The 18,522-nt window shown below is 40.8% G+C and overlaps 1 protein-coding gene and 1 pseudogene across 3 annotated transcripts in view; both read left to right on the plus strand.

The window, feature by feature from the left end:
• NFE2L2 (NFE2 like bZIP transcription factor 2) overlaps positions 1 to 18,522 on the plus strand; it is a 183,534-nt gene that overhangs the window by 123,271 nt on the left and 41,741 nt on the right. The gene's annotated exons all lie outside the window — the stretch shown is intronic.
• Positions 1,942 to 2,684, plus strand: LOC115851087 (putative uncharacterized protein FLJ44553; annotated as a pseudogene).

Here is an 18,522-nt window from a genome sequence, read left to right on the forward strand (position 1 = left end):
TGAGATTTCATTCTATTATGCTGACAAATTTCCCATTGTATTCATGGTTCCTCATTCACCCTGTGTGACCAATGGCCCAAGTATGCATGCCCACTGGGCAGGATTCTCTGCTATGGATCAAAGACAGCTAACTGGTCCAAAGGAGGGTAGTCTTTGTTAAGGAATGAAGGAACCAACCCTCCCTAAAGATCATTCCCACTGGTCAAAGGTATTAGAATAAAACCTTATCCAGAGAGGGTGTGGTGACCGGACCTGAGGCAGAGGAAATTTGAAGCCCAGGACCTTCCAGGATAACTGGGCTCTCTTGCCAGTCCTGGACAAAGAGAGTGTGGTTTCTGGAGAAAGCGTGACTGTCCTGCTGTCTGCAGTTGGACAGCCTCCCGGGCTGCAGGGAAATTTTGGTCTCTGAGTACAGTCAATAGTACCACCTGCTTTGGTGACTTGAGCAGGAGTTAAGCAGCAAATGTGTGTATGTTGGAACTGTTTGGGGAATGGAGATGACAATAAGCAAACAAACAAAACCTACTGCTTTGAGATGTTTTGTAACAGCTGTGCTCCCTACAGAATGGGTTTCCTCATTGCCTGGATCCAAGAGCATCTTCTGGGTCCTCCCTGTTCGAATGCTGAGTGTCCATGGAGAATATGAGCCGAGGAGGGAGGGGGTGCTGTCTCCCAGCTAAGACCGGGCAGCAGTCATGCAGGTAAAATCTCAGCAGCTGTGGTGAGGTGGTGCAGAGGGCCTGGGGTCTGTCAACTCCAGGTGAGAGATTTCCCCCAGGTCTATTGGTGAATGTGCTCCCTCTGAGCAAGCCATAGACAGGGATGTCATTGTAACTTGTGCCTATGACATCTTTGCCCAAGAACAGCACAGATTGAATTTTATGTTCTTTTTTTTTTTTTTTTTTTTGCGGTACGCGGGCCTCTCACTGTTGTGGCCTCTCCCGTTGCGGAGCACAGGCTCCGGACGTGCAGGCTCAGCGGCCATGGCTCACAGGCCCAGCCGCTCCGCGGCATGTGGGATCTTCCTGGACCGGGGCACGAACCTGTGTCCCCTGCATCGGCAGGTGGACTCTCAACCACTGCGCCACCAGGGAAGCCCTGAATTTTATGTTCTTTATAATATGGAAGGAAAGATATAGACTTGCCACTTCTTCATGCCTTGAGACATCTCATAATATATGTTATACGTGATATGTGTATATATATAATAATCATTATATTATTATCCTATTATTCTAGTACTATGCCAGTCAGGAGAGGCTAGATAGGCTGCATTAACACATAACCCCCAAATATTATTGACTTAACATGATAAAAGTTTACATCTTACACCACAATTCAGTGTAGGTAGGGGGCTCTCCTGGGTGACTCCTTCAAGTGGTGACTTTGGGATTCAGGCTCCTTTCATCTTAAAATGCCATCAGCTTGGGAATTCCCTGGTGGTCCCGTGGTTGAGACTCCGTGCTCCCAATGCAGGGAGCATGGGTTTGATCCCTTGTTGGAGAACTAAGATCCCGCATGCTGCATGGTGCGGCCTAAAAAACAAACAAAACGAACAAACAAAAAATGCTTCAACATTTGGCCTCAACAGTTGCCACCAAGGGAGAAAGGAGTACGTTAAAGTCTGTGGCTACGTCCACTACTTCTGCCACATCCCACTGGCAGAACCCAATCACAGGGTCCCATCCTAACTGCAAGGAAGCCAGGAAATGTCTTTTGTGTGCCAGGAAGAGAAAACGAAATTGATGGGTGTCTCGCCAATCTTTCCTGCAAGTTTCTCCAAGGTGAGTTATTATGTAGTATTTTTCTTCTAATTATGCTTTGCATTTGATACCATTTAGGCTGCCTCCTTGCTTTGCACTGTATTCTGTGACATCCACGTGCAACATCCCATTCCTCACAACAGCGCTGTAAGTTGTCAGGACGGATTTAATAGGGGAAATGATTGAGGACCTCGAGACCCAGAGTAGTCACATGACTTGTCCAAAGTCACACAGTACTGTGACAGAGCTCTCTCTTAGGTTGGCAGTCTCTCCACTACACCACCCTGTCTACCCCAGAAGCTCAGACTAGATTAGGCACAGATCCAAGTGTGCAAGAAATATATTTTTATTCTACTATAAATCAACCTAATTTATCTTTTAAGCCCCTGCTCTCTCTTGGAAGGTGTCAGCAATGAGTCCCGTCATTTTATATCTCTCTGCCTTCGAGGGCGTGTCTGGGTTTGGGGTGGGACATGGCGGGGGTGCAGGGGTTAGTGCCAAGGTACTGGGGGATCCATGTGCTCCTTAAGTCAGCTCTTTGAGAAGGCACCAACCCAGATGACTACAGTTCCTTCTAGTCTCCCCACTGATAGTGATGCATGTGTGCCTCCTTCCTGCCCACACGGCCCATGTGTGTCCAGCAGCTCCCTGCTACTTTGGGGCCACTCCAGGGTCCGGGAAGCTTCGTAGGCCCACACCCCACAGCCATTCTTCTCTCCAGGCTTGTGCCTTTCCGAGGAAGGAGGGGAGGGGAGGAGGGAAGGACGCACTCAGGCCTTTGCTCTCTCATTTTTCATCCATCTCTCCTCCCACCCCAGTGAGAGGAAGTGTTTCCTCATCTTCCAGGGAAAACCCACTCTCCCCAAACCTTTTTCCTCCGAATAACTTTGGCTATACACCAAATCCTCTCCAGTCCTCTGAGGGCATTTATAACACAAAACGCAACTCAGAGAAGTTTCTCGTCCTTGTTTTGCTTTTTATCCTGTCACATCATTCCCCTACCTTGAGGCAATGAAACAAGGGCCTGCTGTCCAAGGCATGGAGGTGGGGACAGGGAATACCAAGAAACAAACCATTTCTCAATCACATGTGTATCACATGTAACTTCAGCAGGTCCTGGTGGAGTGAAGTCTCTGTGTCATTTTCCTGCAACTAACAGTGAGGGGAAGAGGCATTGATGGAAGTTATTATATTTGGGAACTAGCAGGTTAGACCCCTTTCTGCCTGATTGGTCTTTAAATGTACACTTCCCCCTCCTCCACCTTGTCCCCTATGGCTCCACCCGCAAAGGATTGATCTGACAATCTGGGTGATCAAGTTGTCACTTAAGAACTGAGGACCTGGTCTTCTCAGAGGAAAACCCACAGCTGGGAAAGCCTGTCTATAGATGATTCCCTAGTCTTCTAAATGTGGAAAAGGGGATTTGTTTCTCTGTGTGTTTAAATGTTTATCACTTCCCCTACCTCGGTTATGAGCATGCACCGTAGAGGTAATCTGTTCCCAGGAGGACATGTCATTGTACATGTCATCCATAGTGATGATGGGAAAAGGAAGCATTAAGACGACTTAAGTGGAAAGATCACTTGTAAGAGCTGCAGAAGTCAGACCAACTGACAGGCAAAGAAATGCTGCCTTAAAGCAGAGCATCATGTAAAAAAAAAAATCTGACTTGTACCAAATCCTATTTGCAAAGTGGATTTTAGAATCATTTCAAAACACACTAGGCTTTCAAAAGATGTTTGTTTTAGAGTGCAACTGGCCTCTGGTCAAAAACTGAAGTTTCGGTAATGCACAGTAACAATTGTTGTATAATTACTGGCCACAAAATACCAGGTGCCCAACTAAGCCTTTTCTACCCATTTAAGAGAGCCACGCCAAGCAAAAATGCCCTGCCTAGCCATACCCAGAAGTTCCAAAGCTCAACCTTTGTCACCAGGAAGGACAAAGGAATTAATTCACAGAGCAAAGCCATTATAAGGCACAACCAGGTGTTCTGTTGTAAACACCTTTTGTTAATACATGTTGAGAGTTGAACTTTCTCACATTTAAAGGAGGCCTGCTTGAGAGAGAATTTAAACCAAGCCAGGCCCAAGGTGGTTTTCTTTTTTAGATGTGTAACATCATAACTATGGGGTCTACAGAGTAGGGAAGCGCTGGCTTTGGAATCCAAAGTCTCCCCCAGCTATCCTTTGACCTAAGGATTGTAGTGTTCCCTGTTCTTGTGTGAACAGATTGCTTTAGCATCAAGGGAATGAACTCGAAGAGAACAGACAAAACGCAGGAATGTTACAGGGAAGAAACATATTAAGAGACCTAAAGATGCACTTCCTCATTATGTGTAAAGGAAGCTATTTCCTAGATTCCTGGAGCTATAAAAAGCCAAGTGAATTTGCTTAAGTTAATAAATGTTATTGAATTATGATGATAATACCACAGCAAAATGTTTTGTTTCCTCTCTTTATTGCTTCCTGTTAGTTACCGAGAGAAGAAATCCAGTGTAACTTTTTTGCACTCTGATAATGATAAGGCTCTCTCCTTTGTTTTGCATGTGCTTCCCAATGTGTGTGTTTGTGTGCCTATATAATTAAATTGATAAGATGGATGCGTGTGTGTGGTAGCTAGAAACACAGATGTAAGGCTAAAGGTGGGGCCCAGTTTTGTTACAGCAAAACCCCATCATAAAAGCCCTTTGCCAGGTATTGGAACTGATTGTTCTGGACTGAGAGGAAAGGCAAAATCTTCAGTTCTCAGAATGACCTGAAAAATCTGAGGTATGAACCTTATTCTTCTTTCCTAACCCTGGGATTAGAATGAAGGTCCACATTCAGCTAAGATGACTAATCTGCTTTGGTTTGTCAGTGTCACATGTCTCAGAAACAGTCTGGGTCCCCCGGGGTTCAGCTGATGGACCCCGCGTTCTTCTTCACCAATAGCGGCAGAGGCCGAGGCGGCGGCAGCGGTAGAGTGGACATCACTGAGCAGGGGGTGTGAGCCAGGGGCTATCTGAGCACCTCCCTGTCTTCTCTCTGCGTCCCCTCCAGGTTGGTGCCGATCTGCATTTCACACATGAGGAAACCAAGGAAAAGAGATAAGTTATTAACCTGAGCCATGTGGAATTCCTGTTTTTGCAGGTCAGAAAAGTCTAATATCAGCAAGTTCGTATGATTCAACCTAATATTTGCCCAGTTAGTAGGTTGTGATTCCAGAGTTTGAACTCTTACCTACCCCCAAAATGGTAGCTGCATATCTGTATTTCAGATGGCAGGCTAGGGCTCTGAGCAAATGCATTCAAAAATAAATAAACAGGGCTTCCCTGGTGGCGCAGTGGTTGAGAGTCTGCCTTCCGATGCAGGGGACACAGGTTCGTGCCCCGGTCCGGGAAGATCCCACGTGCCGCGGAGCGGCTGGGCCCGTGAGCCATGGCCGCTGAGCCTGCGCGTCCGGAGCCTGTGTTCCGCAACGGGAGAGGCCACAACAGTGAGAGGCCCAAGTACCGCAAAAAATAAATAAATAAATAAACAGTGCTATCAGTAGATGACTTCCTTTCTTCTCCAGTCTGAGGTTTCAACTACTGGCTTTATTCACGTCATAGTGTGAAAGTTGGCTGGAGCCAGACAAGACTGCCCTGCCTGTGGCTATTGTTTTTGCTGTGAAGCTGAAACCAGCCCATCAAACCAGCTCTGTCAGGCTGGCTGCCTCCCAACCTGCCTGCCTAAATGTATCTTCCTCTCAGGATGGCACAGAGGCATACACCCCATCTCCCCAGCTGAACTCCCACCGCTGGAACCACTCACCTGTGACCACATGCCTTCCTCCTAGAACCATTGTTAAACTCCTCTCAACTTCCCCTGTTAACACACTGATGATTAGTTTATCATCAGATTATGTGAGCTCGGGGCTTGGATCAAGTGAATTTGGTTTGGAGCTGGTGGGTAAGGTCAGGAGCGTGAGGGTGAATCATAGACTATTAGATGCAGCAGGAACGTTAGAAGCTGTGTTGGCCGATCCCAGCATTTTACAGCCGTAGAAACTGATATACAGGTGCCAAAGCTTTGGTGTCTTGATTGTGGAATGACCACATTTTACCTGGGACCGAAGGGTTTCCTGGAGTGTGAGACTTGCAGTGCTCAAACTGGGAAAGTCCTGGACAAACCAGGACGAGTTGACCACTCTCCTTGCTTGGGAGCCCCAAACTCTTCTGATTCTCTGGGCAAGTCAGATTTGCGCAAGCCCTGACAGCAAAGGCCCCACGGCTGCTTGGTACAGCTCGAAAACCCCAGGTGGAGAAATGACAGCAACACAAACTTACACGGCACAGTTTAACCCCGGCTCGCTCCCCTGAACGGTCAGTATCCAGGCATGAACTTGGATGCCACGTGGAAGCAGCCATGTGAGGTAAGGTTGTGTCTGCCTCATGGCTGACTGAACTCTTAGCCTCTTGGGCCAACTGCATTTGGGAAAGCCAGGTGGATTGAGTCAGTCTCAGAAAATAAGGCTGTGGTCTGCTTTATTGACTTCCTAGAGAGGGCCACTGGGTCTGCCTCAGCCATGCAGTTCACAGAGCCTGCTAGGAGAGGGCCGCTCTGTCTTGTCTGTGCTCCATGTGGCTGTGTGGAGGGTGGAATGGAGAAGTGGTCAGGCAGGGAGAAGGGTCAGCAGGGTGCCCCGTGCTACCATCGCTTCCTCTTTCAGAAGTTTTGTCATTCAGAGGTTTTGAATCCTGCAGTAGGCAGTTATTCTTGGCTAACTTTGGACTTTTTCCTTAAATGTCAGGCATCTAATTTTTAAATATTTCTTGGTTTTACTTCTCCTCCTGGCCTATTTTGCCCCCAGCCCTTGGTTGCTTGGTAGCTGTTTCCTTTACCAGGCCTCCTGCTTTCTGTTCTGCTGGGATGCAGCCTCTAGCTCATGCCCTGCACCTGGGGATGAGTGTGTGGGGATGAGACGAGAAGGAGAGGGGGGAGCAAGAAAGGAATAATGCAAGGATCCCAGTCAGGCAAAATTGTCAGATGGTACACGTTCACTTCAACATTCTCTTTCCTGTGGGCATTCCCTTAAGCTATGCCTGGACACCCCTGCCCCCGTCCCTATTCCTACACACACCTGCTGAGATCTACTCTTTTCATGCCCCACACTTGTTCTCCACCACCACTGAAATGTCTCTCTTAGTGCCGAAATAACATTTACAAATTTACTGATCAGAAAAACTCGTCACTGTTAATGGGAGTTAAAGTCAGAGGCCAAGGCCTCAAAAGTGAATCCTAACTATGACCTGTGTAATTAATACCCCTCTCAGGTTGTCTTAACACTTTAGTGAACCTGATGCCAGTGGAGGGATTTTGAAATTGGGGGAGGGGATGGGAAGCATAGTGAAGGATTATTTGTGATAAGGGTTGCCAGATTTAGCGGAGAAAAATTGGGCACCCAGTTGAGTCTGAATTTCACATAAAAAAATATGTTTTTTATAATTTAGTATAAGGATGTCCCTTGCAATATTCATGATATACTAAAAATTATTCATTGTTTATCTGAAATTCAAATTTAACTGGGCATCTTGTATTTTATCTGGCAACCCTCTGACCCACAATGTCTCCCGAATATGCAGCCTTTGCAGCAGGAGGTCGGGATTGCTGCAGAATTTGGAACAGTTTCCAGATGTCTGGCAGAAGGGAAGCAAGTCCATCAGAGAGGGCATCATGTGGTACAGTCAGGTGAAATCTCTGCCCCCAGTGCCAGGCCTGTTGATGTGCAGGGGCATGTGAGGTAGGCCTGAACGGAATACCCCTGGAGCCTGGCCAAGGTGCTGGTAGAAAGGGCATGTTCTGCTGGGTCCTTCCCAGAAGATACAGTGTCTGGTTCCGGTGCTGACAACTGACCCATCTAATATCCATCACACTAGAACATTATTTTTAGATCTGGGGAAGGAGTGGCAAGGTTTTAAAAATAAGGTACTAGATATAGAGGGAAACTACATTCAAGAAGCTCAATCCTGACTGGGAAATGCAATCCCTGGGCCTGCTAACATTAGACCTAGAAAAGGTTAGTACCAGCAACTTTCTGTGTTAAAATGCCTAAGACTGAGACCCAACACTTTTCTTTTACTTTTTTAATAAACAAAGGTAATGCTACTAGCTTCAAGAGAATTGCTTTAGCCACCTATAATAATCTTTTTGTTTTCAATTAATGAAGAGAGTGAAATTAATCTTTTGTTTTTGTTTTGTTATCTGTTTTTGGCTTCTGTATGGGATATACCCTGTCTGCTCTTCCAGATCTACCCTCTATCCTTCTTCTCTACCATGCTCTGTACTCTGGGAAGCTGACACTTAGGACTCCCTTCGTTTCTGTCTTCTATTATGACCAGCCAATGGGAGACATCAGCAAGAGATTGGAGGTTGGAAGACAGTTAGGTCAGAAGGATAACTTTGCTGTAGTTGGCGTTTATTAAAATGCTCATGGTTTCAACAACTTGATAAAAAGCACTCAAAATAGGAACAGATGAATACTTCTTTAATGTGATAAAATACATCTGTATCATCCCCCCAAACCAGCATGCTGCTTGACAGGGAAATGCTAGAGGCAGGAATAAAACAGGAGTGCTTTGCTATCACCATTATTAGTTAAAATTTTACTGAAGATACTAGCAATCGTAATCAGACATGATAAAGACTTCAAGTATAAAAATGGGAAAGGAAGAAAAAATAGTCACTATGTACAGATGATAAGATTTTATCTCTATAAGCCCAAGAAAAATCACTATAAACAATAAGAAAGTGTTTGCAGGGCAGAAATAGATACACAAATGTAGAGAACAAACGTATGGACACCAAGGGGGGAAAGCGGCGGGGGGTGGGTGGTGGTGGGATGAATTGGGAGATTGGGATTGACATGTATACACTAATATGTATAAAATAGATAACTAATAAGAACCTGCTGTATAAAAAAAAATAAAATTCAAAAAACCACAAAAAAAAAAACAAAACCAAAAAAACAATAAGAGGGGGACTTCCCTGTCAGTCCAATGGTTAAGACTTCACCTTCCAATGCAGGGGTTGTGGGTTTGATCTCTGGTCAGGGAGCTAAGATCCCACATGCCTCACAGCCCAAAAAACCAGAACATAAAACAAGAAATTCAATAAAGACTTAAAAAAAAAAAAAGAATTCAGTAAATTAGAAGGATGCAAAATTAGTTGATCTCATATATACACAAACAATAACCTATTAGAAGATAGAAGGATGAAAGATCTTATTTAAAGTAGCAACGAGAAAGAGAAAATACCTAGGAATAAATTTAACAACTATGCACAAGACCTATATGTAGAAAAGTTAAAAGGAAAAAAAGAAGACCCAAAATAGATTTTAACAGGTAGAAGACATAACTGGATAGGAAAATTAAAAAGTGTTAAAATGTCACTTATCTCAAAGTTAATTTAAAATTTTAACACAATTCCAATAAAAATACTGATTTTTTTCCTTTTGAAGTTGACAAGCTAATCCTCCAATTTATATTGGAGACAAGGGTAGAATAGCCAGGAAAATTCTGAAAAGAAGAGAAATACGTACATCTGTGTGTGAGAAAAGGTAGTATGGTTAGCCTTGCCAGATATTAAAACACAGTACAGAGCTTCAGTAATTAAAACAATGTGGGACTAGTCCATAAATAAACATACAGATGAATGGAACCAATGAGAATGTTCTGATACAGACCCAAGTAGATAAAGGAATTAATATATGATAAAGGTGACATTGCGGGGCTTCCCTGGTGGTGCAGTTGTTAAGAATCCACCTGCCATTGCAGGGGACATGGGTTCAAGCCCTGGTCCGGGAAGATCCCACATACCATGGAGCAACTAAGCCCTTGCACCACTACTGAGCCTGCACTCTAGAGCCCGCGAGCCACAGCTACTGAGCCCATGTGCCTAGAGCCTGTACTCTTCAACAAGAAAAGCCACCACTATGAGAAACCTGCACACCGCAACGAAGAGTAGCCCCCACTCACCACAGCTAGAGAAAGCCAGCGCGCAGCAATGAAACCCAATGCAGCCAAAAATAAAATTAAAAAAAAAAAAGGTGACATTGCAAATCATCAGAGAAAAGAGTAACTTTTCAATAAATGGTGTTGGTATAACTGGATAGCCATCTGGAATAAAACTGGATCCATACTTCACACTGTGTAATAAATTACAAAGAAATCGTATATTTCAATGTAAAAAAATACTAAAATTACTAGAAGAAAATTATGGAAGAATTTCTTTATAACCTTGGAAGGTCTTTATAAATGTGACTCAAAATCCAGAAGCCATTTGAAAATTGATAAATTCAGTTATGTAAAAATGAAAAAATATCTGTGTGGCGATATATATATATATATATATATACATGGTGATATATATATCTATATAGATCTGATATAGATCTATATAGATCTATAGATATAATTAAACTGAAAAGATAAATGACAAACCAGGAAAAAGTATTTTCAACTTATATTACAAAGTACAAATATCCCTTATATATCGATACAAAGCACTATTATAAATAAATAAGACCAAAACAAATTTTTTTTGACAACTCGATAGAAAAATGGGTAATGGAAATGAATAAACAACTAAAGAGTTCTGGTGTGGGGTGGGGGGAGTTTTGCCATGCCAACAAGCTGGCTATCCTACAATTCAACTCAGTTCTGACACTATCTACCCAGAGATACCATTAGATCACACAGGTTAAGGGTTCAGTCCAAGAATGCCCACCCTCCACTTCAAAGATCAGTAGCAAGTCCAGGTTGTCACTTGTACTTCTAAAGAAGGGCTATAGATTGGAGTTTCCAATGACACCCCTCTTTGGTTTTGATTCATTTGCTAGAGCGGCTTACAGAATTCAGAGAAATGTTTTACTTACTGGATTACCGGTTTATTATAAAAGTATATAACTCAGGAACGACCAGATGGAAGAGATGCATAGGGCAAGGTATGCGGAAAGGTTAAGGAGCTTCCAAACCCTCTCTGGGCTCGCTACTCTCCCTAAATCTCCATGTGTCACCACCCCAAAAAGATCTCTGAACCTCTTCCTTTGGGTTTGTAAGAAGGCTTTGTTACACAGGCATAATTGATTAAATTATTGGCCTTTGGTGATTGAACTTAATCTCCAGCCCATCTCCCCTCTCTGGAGGTGGAGAGGTGGTGGTGGGACTGAAAGTTCCAACCCTCTAATCACATCGTTGGCTCCCCTGTCAACCAGCCCTCAACCTGAGGTGCTTTCCAAAAGTTAACATGAGACACCTTTACTGCTCTCATCACTTAGGAAATTCCAAGGGTTTTTGGAGCTCTGTGCCAGAAAACCAAATATATATTTCTTATTATAAATCTCAATATCATAACAACTCATGGAAAATTCCATAAATATATGAAAAGATATTCACATAAGAAATGCAAATTAAAGCTATGCTGATATATCATTTTTCACATATCAGATTTTCAAAAATCTAAAAGTTTGATTATCTTTGTATGATTGTAAATTGGAATAAGTCCATAGAGGTTAATTTGGCAAGATCAATCAATCTTATGAATGCACATACCCTTTGACCCAACAATCCCTTCTAATTGAATATATCCTATGAATAGATTTGACACATAAAATGACCTAGGTACAGGTTATTCATTAAAGCATTACTTGTAATAGCAAGGTTGGAAACAATCCAATGACCATCAATACAAAACCTGTGAAATAAATCATGATGCACTTATATATACTAATGGAATATTATACAGCCATAAAAAAGACAGAAATTAAAAAAGGAAGATAGTGAGGATGTGCTATATATTGTACCAACATGGGAAAATCTCTAAGGTAGATTTAATGAAAAATGCAAGATGCATAGCAGTATGCACTATCTATCTGCTACATTTTGTGTGATAAAAAGAAAAATATATATGTATAAGTATTTGCTTGTGTATACATAAACTATTCTGAAATAATATCCAAGAAACCAGTAACAGTGGATTGGGAAGAGAAAAAAGGAGGAGATCTAATGAATGTGAGATAGGGAAGGAAGAGAGATTTTACCTTTTATAGTTTTTAAATATTTGAGTTATGAGCATATGTTACTTATTCAAATATTAATATATAAATAGTGCTTGTTAAAAAAAATCAAACAATTAGAAATACATAAGGTAGGAAGTAAACATTCCCCTACTCCTAAATTTACCACTCAGAGAAAACCAGTGCCAACAATTTAGTCATTGAGAAGCAAGTAGGAAACTTTTTAAAAAGTATGTAGTAGGCAGTGAAAGCATTATTTTCTGAGTCCCTGAAATCATGCAGTTGTGACAGTGCCAAATCCACTTAGACCAAAGATAAGCAGCTGAGATCAATATTGATCTCCTTCTGCAGGCTCACAGTGAGCCACTGGGCTTAAATAGCACATTCAATCCCATATGTAGAATTGGGACTGTAAAATATTTCTGAGTTAGGTAGCAATGTAAAAGTGAATGGTAGGGATCATTAGCTCTAATGGACTAAGTATTATGTGGTTTTGAAATCAAGACATTAACATTTCAGCAAATGAAAATGTTTATGCAGTCTTCAAATTCTTGGCAGTAGTACCAGAGAATTCAGCCAGCAGTGGCTCCTAAATTACAAACATAAAGAGTTGCAGAGGACATTAAGAATTATTCCTTATTTTCCACTGCCATTATTAAAAATTATTTAAAATATTTTCTATTCGGAATCTGACATTCCCTCATCACAATAAAGCAAACCTCATGTTACAGTCTCCCTCAAGATCATGTTCCTTTGACTCAGAAAATTCCTTAATGAGTAGAAAATGAATAAGTATCTATTAGCAAAAAATGTACAAAATGACATACACAGCCTCCCTATTACAATATAAATACCAAGGTCTTAGCCAAACCAGCAGTTGATATTTTTAATGCATGTGCCCTAATACAACACAACAAAAATGTTTATACAATGCAGTCTCTTTCCTGTCATCTTCTTATAAAAGCAGGGTGTTGATGTTGGAAGAAAATTTAGAAATCAACAAGTCTATTCATGCAATCATTTATTCATTTAACAAATATTTATCAAGAGTCTCCCATATCAAGTTAAATAAAAAGCAATAGGGATAAAACAAAATAACAAAGTCTCTGGCCCTGAGGAGCTTATGTCTAAGCCAATCCCTTTATTTTCATTTTGAAGAATCTCTAGGTCTTCCAAGTTCAGACCAGTTGTTCTTTTCATTATGCCAAATATCAAGCGTTTATGAGAAGAAGTAAACAGTTTATATTTATGAATTGGCAGTAGTCTATTATTACTTTAATGCTTTTCACATCCTAATTTTTTGGTTTGGGGTTATCATTTCAGAGGATCTAACTGCTTCATCTTCACAAGTAACTTTATATACGTTATGCCAGTTAACCTCACAACAACCTTCATTTCACAAATGAGGAAATGGATTCAGTGAATAAATCAACTTTCCCAGGATCACACAGCTAGGAAGTAAGCAAACTCAGATCTATCTGTCTCTAGTGCTTATATTCTCTGTGTCATAGTACCCAGCAGGATTTGTCAAAATATAGGCTAGAGAAAGTGTAATTTGTACTAATGCTTTCAGAACATATGATTGTTAAAGAAGATGTGGCGCATATATATATATATATATATATATATATATATATATATACACAATGGAATACTACTCAGCCACAATAAAGAATGAAATTTTGCCATTTGCAGCAACATGGATGGAGTTGGAGGGTATTATGCTAAGTGAAATAAGTCAGAGCAAGACAAATACTGTATGATATCACTTATATGTAGAATCTGAAAAATACAACAAACTAGTGAATATAGCAAAATAAAAGGAAGCAGACTCATAGGTATAGAGAACAAACTAGTGGTTGCCAGTGGGGAGAGGGAAGAGGGAGGGGCTAGATAGGGATAGGGGATTGGGTACGAACTATTATGTATAAAATAAACTACAAGGTATATTGTACAGCATGAGGAACATAGCCAATATTTTATAACTATAATAACTATATTTATGGAGTATAACCTTTAAAAATTGTGAATCACTATATTGTACACCTGTAACTTATATAATATTGTACATCAACTATCTTCAATTAAAAAAAAAAAAGAGTAGAGCTTCCCTGGTGGCGCAGTGGTTAAGAATCCGCCTGCCAGTGCAGGGGACATGGGTTCAAGCCCTGGTCCAGGAAGATCCCACATGCTGCGGAGCAACTAAGGCCGTGCACCACAACTACTGAGCCTGCCCTCTAGAGCCCAAGAGCCACAACTACTGAGCCCACGTGCTACAACTACTGAAGCCTGTATGCCTAGAGCCCATGCTCCGCAAAAAAAGAAGCCACCGCGATAAGCCCGCGCACCGCAACGAAGACTAGCCCCCACTCGCTGCAACTAGAGAAAGCCTGCGGACAGCAACAAAGACCCAATACAGCCAAAAATAAATAAATAAATAAAAATAAATTTATTTTTTAAAAAAAGAGTGCATGATTGTTATTTGATTGTTAAATCCTCTGCTGCTTCACAGAGAATTTCTTAGAGAAAAGCACTCTATAATGGTAAACACAATGTACTTCTGGGTACCTTAACGCCAGTTCATGAAGACCATGAAATTACACTGGGTCATTGTTAGTTTCGATCATTACAGTACTCTGCATTAAAATGATCAATGTTTAAATAAAGTTACTTTTTTCCCCATTATATTCCTTTACCTTTTTATCCTTGAACTTTCCTATAGCCTTATCTTTCATTTTTTTGAACTTTTTGCTCTACATCTTTTAAATACCCATATCAAATCTACTATATTTTTAATGATCCTACAATATTTTTATATTATTATTACGTTTATTAAGTGGTATCTGATTTTTCTTCTGTTAGCCACGTTGATATCAATCTCTTCCTCATAACTACACTTCTCAACTTAAGCCTTCTGAGAAGTAAGACATTCACTCTATAGTGAGTGACTAATGCAGCAGTACCCAACCTTTTTGGCACCAAGGACTGGTTTCGTGGAAGAAAATTTCTCCATGGACCAGGGTGAGGGGATGGTTTCAGGATGATTCAAGCTCATAACATTTATTGTGCGCTTCATTTCTATTATTATTACATTGTAATATATAATGAAATAATTACACAACTCACCATAATGCTGACAGGAGGAGGAGCTCAGGCAGTAATGCGAGCGATGGGAAGCAGCTGTAAATACAGATGAAACTTTGCTCGCTTGCCTGGTGCTCACCTCCTGCTGTGCAGCCCGGCTCCTAACAGGCCATGGACCGGTATCAGCCCACGACCTGGGGGTTGGGGACCCCTGGACTAATGCATAACTCACTCAAAACAAAATAGAGACTATTGCAATCATGAAGGTGATCTGTAGTAAAAGAGAGAATTTTGATACAGTCCCATGATCGAATCTGACACTGATTGGCAGTTGGCTTTGAAGACCTTGGGCCATGGTATCAAACCATAAAATCTGAATCATATTCCTTAGAGCGATGTTCTTCATATCCACCTATGAGCCACTAGCAATCAAATACAGGTTTCTAGGGGCCCTTATAATTTCCTTTTTATGTATTTACAGATTTAGATCAATAATAGAGAGTTGGTAAGCAGAAATCAAGAAAGGAAAACAAATACATGGAAATCTTAAATTGAATTTCAATGTGAAAATTATGGCTTTATTATATCCCAGTAGCATAAAATTATGGTTCACCCTTCAAAGTATGTCATACACTTAAATGAGGTCCATGGCAAAAATTATAGTATAGCTCACAGTCCCTACACTGTTTAATTATTCACAAAGAATTGGGTGGTATCTTGGGACTAGCTTGGCTCAGTGAAAAGAACAAAGGTTTTGGAATGAGTTAAACCTAGGATTTCAAGGAATTCTCTGGCAGTCCAGTGGTCAGAACTCCATGCTTCCTATGCTGGGGACATGCGTTCGAACTCTGGTAGGGGAGCTAAGTTCCCACATGCCGCGAGGAGCGGTCACAAAATAAATAAGTAAAAATAACCTAGGATTTCACCTGAACTCTGCTGTGGAAACTTAGCCAAGTTACTGAATCATGGAACTGTGTGGCTCGGCCAAGTTACTGTACCAGATTGAGTTCTGTAAAGTGGTTGTTGTAAAGATTAGTAATAACACATATAAGGTGTCTGGAAGTAGAGCCTCATAGTATGTTCTCAGTCAGTGCAAGTCTCGCATGGGGCACCTCACAGTACACACAATGATTTTTTTATTGAATTGATTATAAGGAGATTAAATGTTGATATTATATGTCCTTCTTCCTTGAGTGGACAATTGAAATTGAAAGGACATATTTCTTGCTGCTGACTATACAGTCTTACTTCCCCAAGAGACTAGAATAGGCAAACTTTAGTAAAAAATGTCTTTGTAATGTTCCTTTAAGGAGAAGTCTATAGTGTGCAGAAAAACTTCCTCTATTTTAAAAGTCAGTATTGTCACAAAATATCTATTTATTTGGTGTTTAGGACCCCTAAATAATGAAACTGCAGTGCCTTTTCAGGATGGTTAATAGATGATTTTAACCAATTTGGTTAAAATCGTTCATGGTAACAAGTAGGGTTTCAAAAGGAGAGGAGTCAAGGAGGAAAAAGAAACTGATAATACTTGTTGCTTCTCAGTGCAGTTCAGGAACCACGAGTGGGTCCATCAATGCATGGTGAGTGGAAGAAATTCTCAGGCACCAGGTGAAAGTAAAATCTTAGTATTCTGTAGCTTATTTTTTAATAACTCAAATTTGCATTAAGATGCATATTCTATATTTTCTGGATTTTTTAATGTCATTTAAATCAATAGTTAATGATATTTTCTTACCATAACTCTTTGATTTATCTGACAGCAAAGTTACTAACAATGAAGCATACTGTAGGGGTGTATCCCTTCCTCTCGGTCAACATATAAAAAACATTATATTACACATTAAAATTGCTGTGCCATGTAAAGATAGTCAGCATCTTTAGTCATTAGGAGATGTGAATTAAATGAAAAATAAAACCACAGTGATTTTATATATATATATATATATATATATTAGAATGACTATACCAAGTAGTCTTGGAAAGGATGTGGAGGAACTGAAACTCTAATAGTTTGCTGGTGGGACTGTAAAATGGTATAAAATGCTGGTGGGACTGAAAAAGGCCTGGCAGATTCTTATAAAGTTAATCATACTCCTACCATATGACCCAGCTATTCTACTCCTAGATATTTACCCAGAAGAAATGAAATGTATATCCATACAAAGACTTATACATGAAGGCTTAGTAACTTAAAAAATGGAAACAACCCAATATCTATCAACATGTGAATGGATAAACAAATTGTGGTATATCCCCACGATGAATACTACTCTACAATAAAAAGGAATTAGCTATTGTTACATGCAACAACATATATGAATCTCAGTTATGCAGAGCGAAAGAAGCCAGATTAAAAAAAGAGTACATATCGTCTCAGTCCATTTATAATATTCTAGAACATGCAAACTAATTAATAGTTACAGAAAGTAGATCAGAGGTTGCCTGGGGATGGGTTGGCGGACAAGGAGAAACAGGAGTTAAATGAGGCACAAGCAAATTTGGGGGGATGATAGATGGGTTCATTATCTTGATTGTGTTGATGGCTTCACACATATATATCAAAACTTATCAAATTGTATATTTAAATATATGCCATATTTTACATGTCAATTATTCCTCAATAAAGCTGTTTTACAAAAATCATTGTGTCAATTTTCTTTAAAACTGAAGAGACAACTGTGACCGTCTGCTGTTAAGTTCGGCAGATTGACTGTCGGCCCTGTGGCATTCACCACTTCTTGGCTATGGTCAATTGTAATGTTTTATTACAGGACTATAAGGACTTTGAGAGCAGGATCCAAGTTTAACTCATCTTGGTCTTCCCTCTAACGCCCAGCATGGTACACTTCATCAACTGTTATTTATTTATTTATTTTGCAGTACGCGGGCCTCTCACTGTTGTGGCCTCTCCCGTTGCAGAGCGCAGGCTCCGGACGCGCAGGCTCAGCGGCCATGGCTCACCGACCCAGCCGCTCCACGGCATGTGGGATCTTCCCGAACCGGGGCACGAACCCGTGTCCCCTGCATCGGCAGGCGGACTCTCAACCACTGTGCCACCAGGGAAGCCCCAACTGTTATGTTTTAAATGAGTGAATTACTTGGATAATTTTTGGCAAAACATTTCAGAAAACATTTCTTCCCAAATTCCCTAATTAACCCTTGCCATTTTTTTTAAACATCCATGGGAGACAGCAAATCTTCATGCTTAAGAACTTTAAATCCAGAGTGACCTGCTCAGCTACTTGCTAACTGCTTGAGCATAGATAAAATTAGCTAGCCTCTCTAAGCATCATTTTCCTCATTTCTCAAGGGGGTAATAATATACCTATGTCATTGGTCTCCTGAGAGAATTAAATGGATAATCCATATAAAGTGCATGGCCCATAGTCAAAACTCAAAAAGGCAAGTGAATTTGTACATTTACCATCACAGACTTTTGAAAGTTTATGAACTCCAAAGACTGAAATAATCTATTTTTCACCAGGAGAAAGAAAATGTGATGAACTGGTACCTGAATCTTATGAGGAGAGATGGCTCTAAACTGACGTTAAAGTTACCTGCATGTTAGGCTTTTTAGAAGCATACAACCAGAGAAATTTAATGTATTGGAAGAAGTACAAGGGTTACAATAGCTTAT

Source organism: Globicephala melas, chromosome 7 (assembly GCF_963455315.2).
Source record: "Globicephala melas chromosome 7, mGloMel1.2, whole genome shotgun sequence".
Lineage (NCBI taxonomy): Eukaryota > Metazoa > Chordata > Mammalia > Artiodactyla > Delphinidae > Globicephala > Globicephala melas.